This window comes from Myotis brandtii, unplaced genomic scaffold (genome assembly GCF_000412655.1).
Source record: "Myotis brandtii unplaced genomic scaffold, ASM41265v1 scaffold52, whole genome shotgun sequence".
NCBI lineage: Eukaryota > Metazoa > Chordata > Mammalia > Chiroptera > Vespertilionidae > Myotis > Myotis brandtii.
The window spans coordinates 675377-682597 of NW_005369826.1; the positions used below are offsets into that span (position 1 = coordinate 675377).

At 41.0% G+C, this 7221-nt stretch overlaps 1 pseudogene; it reads left to right on the forward strand.

The window, feature by feature from the left end:
• Positions 1–4625: 4625 nt before the first annotated feature.
• On the forward strand, positions 4626–6771 carry LOC102249566 (annotated as a pseudogene).
• The last annotated feature ends 450 nt before the right edge of the window (positions 6772–7221 follow it).

Here is a 7221-nt window from a genome sequence, read left to right on the forward strand (position 1 = left end):
CACCCTCTCACAATCCGGGCTGAGGGACCTTCTCCCCCCCCCCCCCCGAGTGCACAAATTTCATGCACCGGGCCTCTAGTAATAAAATAAAATGAAAACCTCATTGAGAGTAGAATGTTACTTCACAGAGCCTGCCTTGCTGGCAGTTTACGCATCCTGGGAAGAGCCTGATAAACATGCAAATTTTGAATCCACATCTTGAAAATTCTGTTTTAGCAAGACTATGCAGCCAGGTTCTTACCATAGCATTACAGAGAGCTAGGTTTTATAAATAAATACAAAAAAAAAAAAACCTTTGTGAAGAAAGGGGAGAAGTCTATATGTAAAACTGCTATAGACTGAGAGTTTGTGTCTGGCCCCTCAACCCCCACCAAACTTAGTGGGTTGAAATCTAACCCTCAAATGAATGGCATTTGGAGGTAGCGCCTTTGGGAGGTGATTAGGTCATGAGGGTAGAGATCCTCTTTTAGATTAATGTCCTTATAAAAGAGACCCCTTGATGACTTTTCCACCATGTGGGGTGAAAGACAACAAAAGCAGTGTTGTTGGTTTCCTATGAAGCAGGAAGTGGGCCCTCACCAGACAGTGAATGTGCTAGCACTTCCATCTTGGATGTCTCAGCCTCCAGAACTGTGAGAAATGAATTTCTATTGTTTATAAGGCAGCCAGTCTAGTTATGGCAGTGCAAGTGATTAAGACAGAGATCATCATAGGTAAAAAGAAAGAAATAAAAAAAAAGAAAACATGGCTGTCCGAATTACTTCTTTTTCCAGGATTCAAACTCCCTCTTGGTTCTCTTGTCTTTGCTTCAGCCTCCAGGGGCACTGAGTTGTCTCCTTGCTTCAAGACCCAGAAGTGGACAAAAATTTCTTTCCCATCTAGCTCCTTGCTTAACAAAGGAAAGCTAAATTTTGAAAATAACTTTTATAAGCATTAAGGAGAAAGTAAAGGAAAATAGAGAAGATGCAAATAGAGAAGAATAGCAGTGTAGAAAAGGATTCTCCTAATAAAATACAGATTTCTGATCCAAATATAGTTGAATTAAAGCCACAAGTTAACTGATCTAACTTACGGAGATTCCGGCCAGGGTTTTGCTCACTTCCTCCAACACATTCTACTGATTAGAGATTCATTTAGGTTTGAGAGAAAAGTAAAAAAAACACTCCTTTTAAATTTACAAATTACTCTTTAGGGAGGTTAACTCTATCATAAATTTCATTTAGATAACCCTATGTTTTTCTTTTTTGCTTTTTTCCTGGTACAAAGCTGAGATAATTGGGGAGGAGCAGTGTTGAAAAAACAAGTTTGGACCAAGAAACACAGGTCAGAGTCTAAGCTTTTAGCAACTTCTTTTTTTTTAATATATATTTTATTGATTTTTTACAGAGAGGAAGGGAGAGGGATAGAGAGCTAGAAACATCGATGAGAGAGAAACATCGATCAGCTGCCTCCTGCACACCTCCTGCTGGGGATGTGCCCACAACCCAGGTACATGCCCTTGACAGGAATCAAACCGGGGACCTAACAGTCCGCAGGCCAATGCTCCATCCACTGAGCCAAACCGGCTAGGGCAACTTTTAGTAACTTCTTAGATGCTCATGCTGCAGGCCCCAAGTGCCCTTTACAAAACAACTAGTCCTTCTCTTCTTCCACTCAGAATCTTTCTTCAGCCCCCCACACTTAAAGATTCTCTCGCTTCTCCAGGCATTTTTAAATGTCTTTTCCTGGCCTCTTCTGAACAGTGACTGAGTTGGCCAGTCTGTGACCTGGTTGTAAATGACTCCCCCATACAGTTCCTCTCATTTCATTGGCTTCAAGCTCTACAGGCTGGCCTTTCCCCTCATCTTGGCCTAGACTCCCAAGACACTGCACTACAGCTTAGTCAGTGCTACAGGGGCTCCTCCTTGTCTGGAAGTTGACTCAGATGCATGAGATGAAATGCAGATCTGGATGAGCAGAAACGCTAGCAGGGCACTGAGTGTGTGAGTAAGGGTTGTGTCTGGGGATTCTAATTTAGAAAGAAATAAAGAAAGTGAAGTGGGAGACAGTTAGAATTTTGTCAGACCCTGGGAATTACATCTACCCACATCACATATCAAATCATTTGTTTTGGCTGATGTCGTGAATGCCAGAGGTTTCTGACCTCAGGGCTATTTAAGTTATTTTGGTTCCCCACACACCTCTCTGTTTTTCCTCTCTCACCTCGAATGAATTTTTTTCCTACTCGCAAGATCTAAACCTTGGCTTTCTGCTCTTCCCTCGCTTTGCTCTATTTAAATAATTTTAATATGTTTTTATGGATTTCAGAAAGAGGAAGGGAGAGGGAGAGAGAGATAGACACATCAATGATGAGAGAGAATCATTGATCGGCTGCTTCCTGTAGGCCTCCTACTGGGGATCGAGCCAGCAACCTGGGCATGTGCCCTGACAGGGAATGGAACTGTGACTTCCTGGTTCATGGGTCCACAGTTAACCATTGAGCCATGCTGGCTGGGCTGTCTTTGCTCTAGTTAAATCATTCTTCCATTTATACGTTTTCCAACTCTGTCTCTATGCTTTTGATGTCTAACTCGGTTGTGTTTGTTCAGCACTATTTATCCTATTCACTGTTTTCCTTGCAAACAAATGTCACTTGACCTGTGGCTTCCAATAGCCACATTCCTCTTGCTGATAGAATTATTTGCTGACAAATTTATTTGAAAGACTTTATATCCAAAGCATCTGTTTTCTGTTTTCCAGTGTCTTACATACTGTCATCTGGTTTCTGTTCCTGCTTTATCTCCATCTACATTCTCTCTTAGACCTTTGCTGCATTAAAAAGCTATGAAGGCTGCTTCATGGGAGACTGTGGAAAAGCTCGTAGTAAACTTCACTCCTTCCTGTGTTACTTAAACCTAGTAGGGCAGGGTAGATTAAGAAGGAAAGTAGTAGTAGTAAAACTAGATAAAAAATTGAAAAGCTGCCTCTTTTCTGGTTCACGTTAACATGATCCTGCTATATCTCAGATACTTTTGTAAATGCTGGAGAAATAAAGGAGGGAGAAAAGAGATGGGTTGTTTAATTCTTGGATAATTGATGAATTCTTGAAAAGAATTCAAGACACTGAATCTGAGTCACCCTCTTCCCCCTCCCCTCCCGTGAACTTGAGTTCTAAAACTCCATTTGCAAAGGCATAATAGAAATATCTTTGCCATATCTTAACATCAATAAAGCTAAACTCATTAGCCCCTCTTCAATTATCTCTGAAAAAGTTGTTTTATGTTATAACCCAACATTTTGCCATATTTTTATCTCTTTCTTACATCCCTTCATGTATAATCAGTCACCAAAACTTACATTTTCTGAGGTCAGAGTACTACACTGGTAACACCTCATAGAATTATTTATTGAGTTTGCTTTGTAAGCCTATATAGTTATGGTCAGTGGCATCATTTATGCCAGAAAACTAAAATTTAGGGTTAAGATCATTAAAAAATACAAAGTGGGATATTTCATGTTGAAAAAGAAATGAAACCCCCACACAAAAAAGATTTAACAATTATGAAACTTTTAAAACTTAACAAAAAGGAAAATAAACATTTTTAAAATCATAAAACAAGGGAGGATTTTAATAACATAAAAAGTAAACAATACTGCATTTGAAAAGCAATACACATTCAGTTGAAACAGACACACAACATTTACAAAGGATGACTACATACAAAGTCACAAAGGAAGGCTTGAAAAGTAAAAATTAACAAAATTACTTCATGCATACAAGATATATTCACTATTAAAGCAGATAAAGATAAAATACAATGATCTTACAAATGAAAAAAGCCAAAATTTAGAATGCAATAAAAATAAATTACCAGGAAAATGAAATTAATGACAGATAAAATATATTTTTCATAAGTAATATAGAAGAGCCATAAATTTACTCAGTCCACTTACTTTCAGTTTTTCTACGTACCTATTGGTGGACCAAAAATAAACCATCAGTAGAGCAACACAGGCTCAGAGATCACTCTTTAAACTGAACAGATCTTAAAATGTCCTACAAATCAGTATGAACATGGTAAAAGGCCAAACACAAAAATGAATTAAGTGTATTAACATGGAAGTCACAAAAAAGCACAAATATTCAACACATGAAAATATGCTAATAGGCCCTGGTAATCAAGATTATGTAAAGTAAATTAACAAGACCTTTTAAAAAGTTTGCTAACATCAAGTCTTAAGGGGACTTGTAGGGAAAATAGGCCTCCATGCTTTGGTGATGAGAGAATAAATTGGCAGAGCCACTTTGGGAACAATTTGATACTATCCCTTATAATTACCCAGGTACCAGTGAACCAGATACCATGTCATCTTACGCTGTGAAGGAAAACTTGCCTACTTGCACCAGGAGACATATACAAAGATGTCTATTTCACGGTGTTTATAAAAACAATAAATTGAAGGAAAAAATAACCTGAAAGTCCTCAGTAGGAGAGTATGGAACACATACTATGGAATACAGATTAAACTTGTTAGATCTATTTCATTAACACATCTTTTAGAATGAAAACAAAATCCCCATAGTACTCTATAGGGAAAATACATTGCAAACTCAAGAAGGTAGTTTCATCAGATGGAGATGTGAAATGAGGAAAAGAAAACCAAGCTGGGAGGTAATGGTCAAAGGGGAATTCACTTTATTCTAATTTTTTAGTTTTTTAAAAGGAGAATATTCTCACATACTATTTGTATGGCGAGGCCAGTGGTCGGCAAACCGCGGCCCCTTGAGTGTAGCTCTTCCACAAAATACCACGTGCAGGCGCACATGTACAGTGCGATTGAAACTTCGTGGCCACACTGAAGGGGCCAAAGAGCCGCATGTGGCTCGTGAGCCGCAGTTTGCCATCACTGGGGCTAGGCAATTGTATCTTTTAACAAGATTTCCAAGTATGAAAATCACTGGTTAAAAGGGAACAATAATAGCCCTGGCCAGTGTGGCTCAGTTGGTTAGGCATTGTCCCATGTACCAAAAGGTTGTCAGTTTGAGACCCAGTCAGGGCATGTGCCTGGGGTTTCATGCTCGATGGCCAGTAGGGGGCATGCAGGAGGCAGCTGATCAATGTTTCACTCTCACATCAATGTTTCTCTCTATATATCCCTTCCTCTCTCTCTCTCTAAAAATCAATAAAAAAAAATATATAAGGAAATAATCATAAATGTTTTTAATAATTTTGTTAGTCCTGGGCAGCAAGCCATCTCTACCTTACATGAAATTTCAGGGAGACCTCTTTAGTCATTTAAATCACAGACACGCTTGAGGTTCCTGTAGGCCAGTAGTAAATACGCAGGAGATTCTGGGACTTTAACCAATGTCATCAGTTTCTCCCAGGTAAGGATAAATTGGGGAACACCATCATTGTTTGTATGTGTCCAAACAATGTGAAATGATGCAAGACTGCAAGAAACAGTGTGAGCGAGCGTCTAAGGAGCCTGCTGCAGCCTCTGCAAGAGCTCCAGGCCCGAGGAGAGGGGAACCTGCTCCCTGGGGCCATCACTGCCCTGAACAGTTTCCAGGCTGCCCTAGAGGAAGCTAAGAAGCAGATAGATAACTTTAGCAATAAATCCTATTTCCATACGTTTCTAACATCAAGGAAGGACAAAGGCCTCTGTAGAGATGTGAACAAAAGGCTGAGCGATGTCCACCAGGAGCTCTCACTGCTGCTTCGGGTGCATCAGTGGGTGCCTAGTTCAAGCATCAGCCAAGAAGCATGGGGACAAGAGGATCGGCAGGAGGCACAGGAAGACTGGCGAGTCTTCCAAAGTCTCAGTGGAAGTGAAATTATAGAAACGTCAAAGGAACACTTGAAAAATGATGTGGAAAAAATTAGGAAGCACCACTTAGAGAAATGAATAAAAAATCAAGGAGTTTAAGAAGGAAGGGCTTTTAGAACCTGATTGGATCCTGCTAAGGAAAAATAAATTCAGCAAAGTTTTTAAAGGAAAATACCACCAATCTCCAGCAGGCCATAAAAGTACTCAACAACGTCCAGGCTAGAAACACTGGAACAGGGAGGCATATTTTCAATCATGCGATCAGAACCATGAAGAAATTTGATTCTCCCAACATCCTGCATATATTTGGGATTTGTATTGATGAAACAGTGACCCCACCTCAATCCTCCATTGTCATGGAGTACTGTGAGCTCGGGACCCTGAGGGAACTGCTGGGTCAGTAAAATGACTTCACATTGGCTGAGCACATCGTCCTGGCCGTGCGGGGCAGCCAATGGCTTATACAGGCGGCACCATTCAGAAACTCCGGAACTCCACAGAAACCTCAGCAGCAGGAGCTTCCTGGTAACCAGTGGCTACCAAGTGAAGCTTTCAGGATTTGAGTTGAGCAAAACACAGACTTCCATCAGCAGGACAACTAAGAAAAAAAGAAAAGAAAAGAAAGCACAGAGAGTCAGTTCCACAGCATACATCTCACCTCAAATACTGGAAAATGGGTCTGATAAATATAGCATAAAAGCTGAAATATACAGCTTTGGAATTGTCCTCTGGGAAATGGTCCCTGGGAAGATCCTGTTTGCAGGCTGTGATTCTAAGAAGATCCACCTGCTGGTGCCCATGGACCAGCACCAGGAGCCACTGGGTGAAGATCGCCCTTCACCGTTGCAGGAGCTCATTGATGATTGCCAGGCATATGAGCCCTCCAGGCGGCCCTCTGCTAAGGAAATCGCAGAGAAGCTGTCTATCTTTTACAAAGCTGGGGACTCAAACGGAAACTAAGGAGTCCCTGGACAAGAACCTGGAAGAGGCAGAAGTTGGGCATCTTTCTCTCTCCTAGCCTTTGGCATGGAGTTATTTGTGAGTGCAGGGAAGAAGCACTTCTCTGTTACAAAGAGAAAACAGTTCCAGCCATGCAGAGCACATCCCCCTCCAAACGACATTGTCAAATATATGCCTTTGGTAGTCACTGTGACAGATGTTTTGCAAAAAACGTATCTCTCTCTGTCTTGACACCTCTTAGCACTGTGACTTTGAAGGTCCTCCCATCGCAAAGTGGAGTCTACACATGAAACTAATATATTATCGTATGTCAATTATATTTCAACTAGAGGCCCGATGCACGAAAATTCGTGCAAGATTAGGCCTTCCTTCCCCGGCTGCCAGCACCGGCTTCCCTCTGGCACCCGGGACCTGGGCTGCTTTGTTCTAGCCACCTGGCTGCTTCACTCC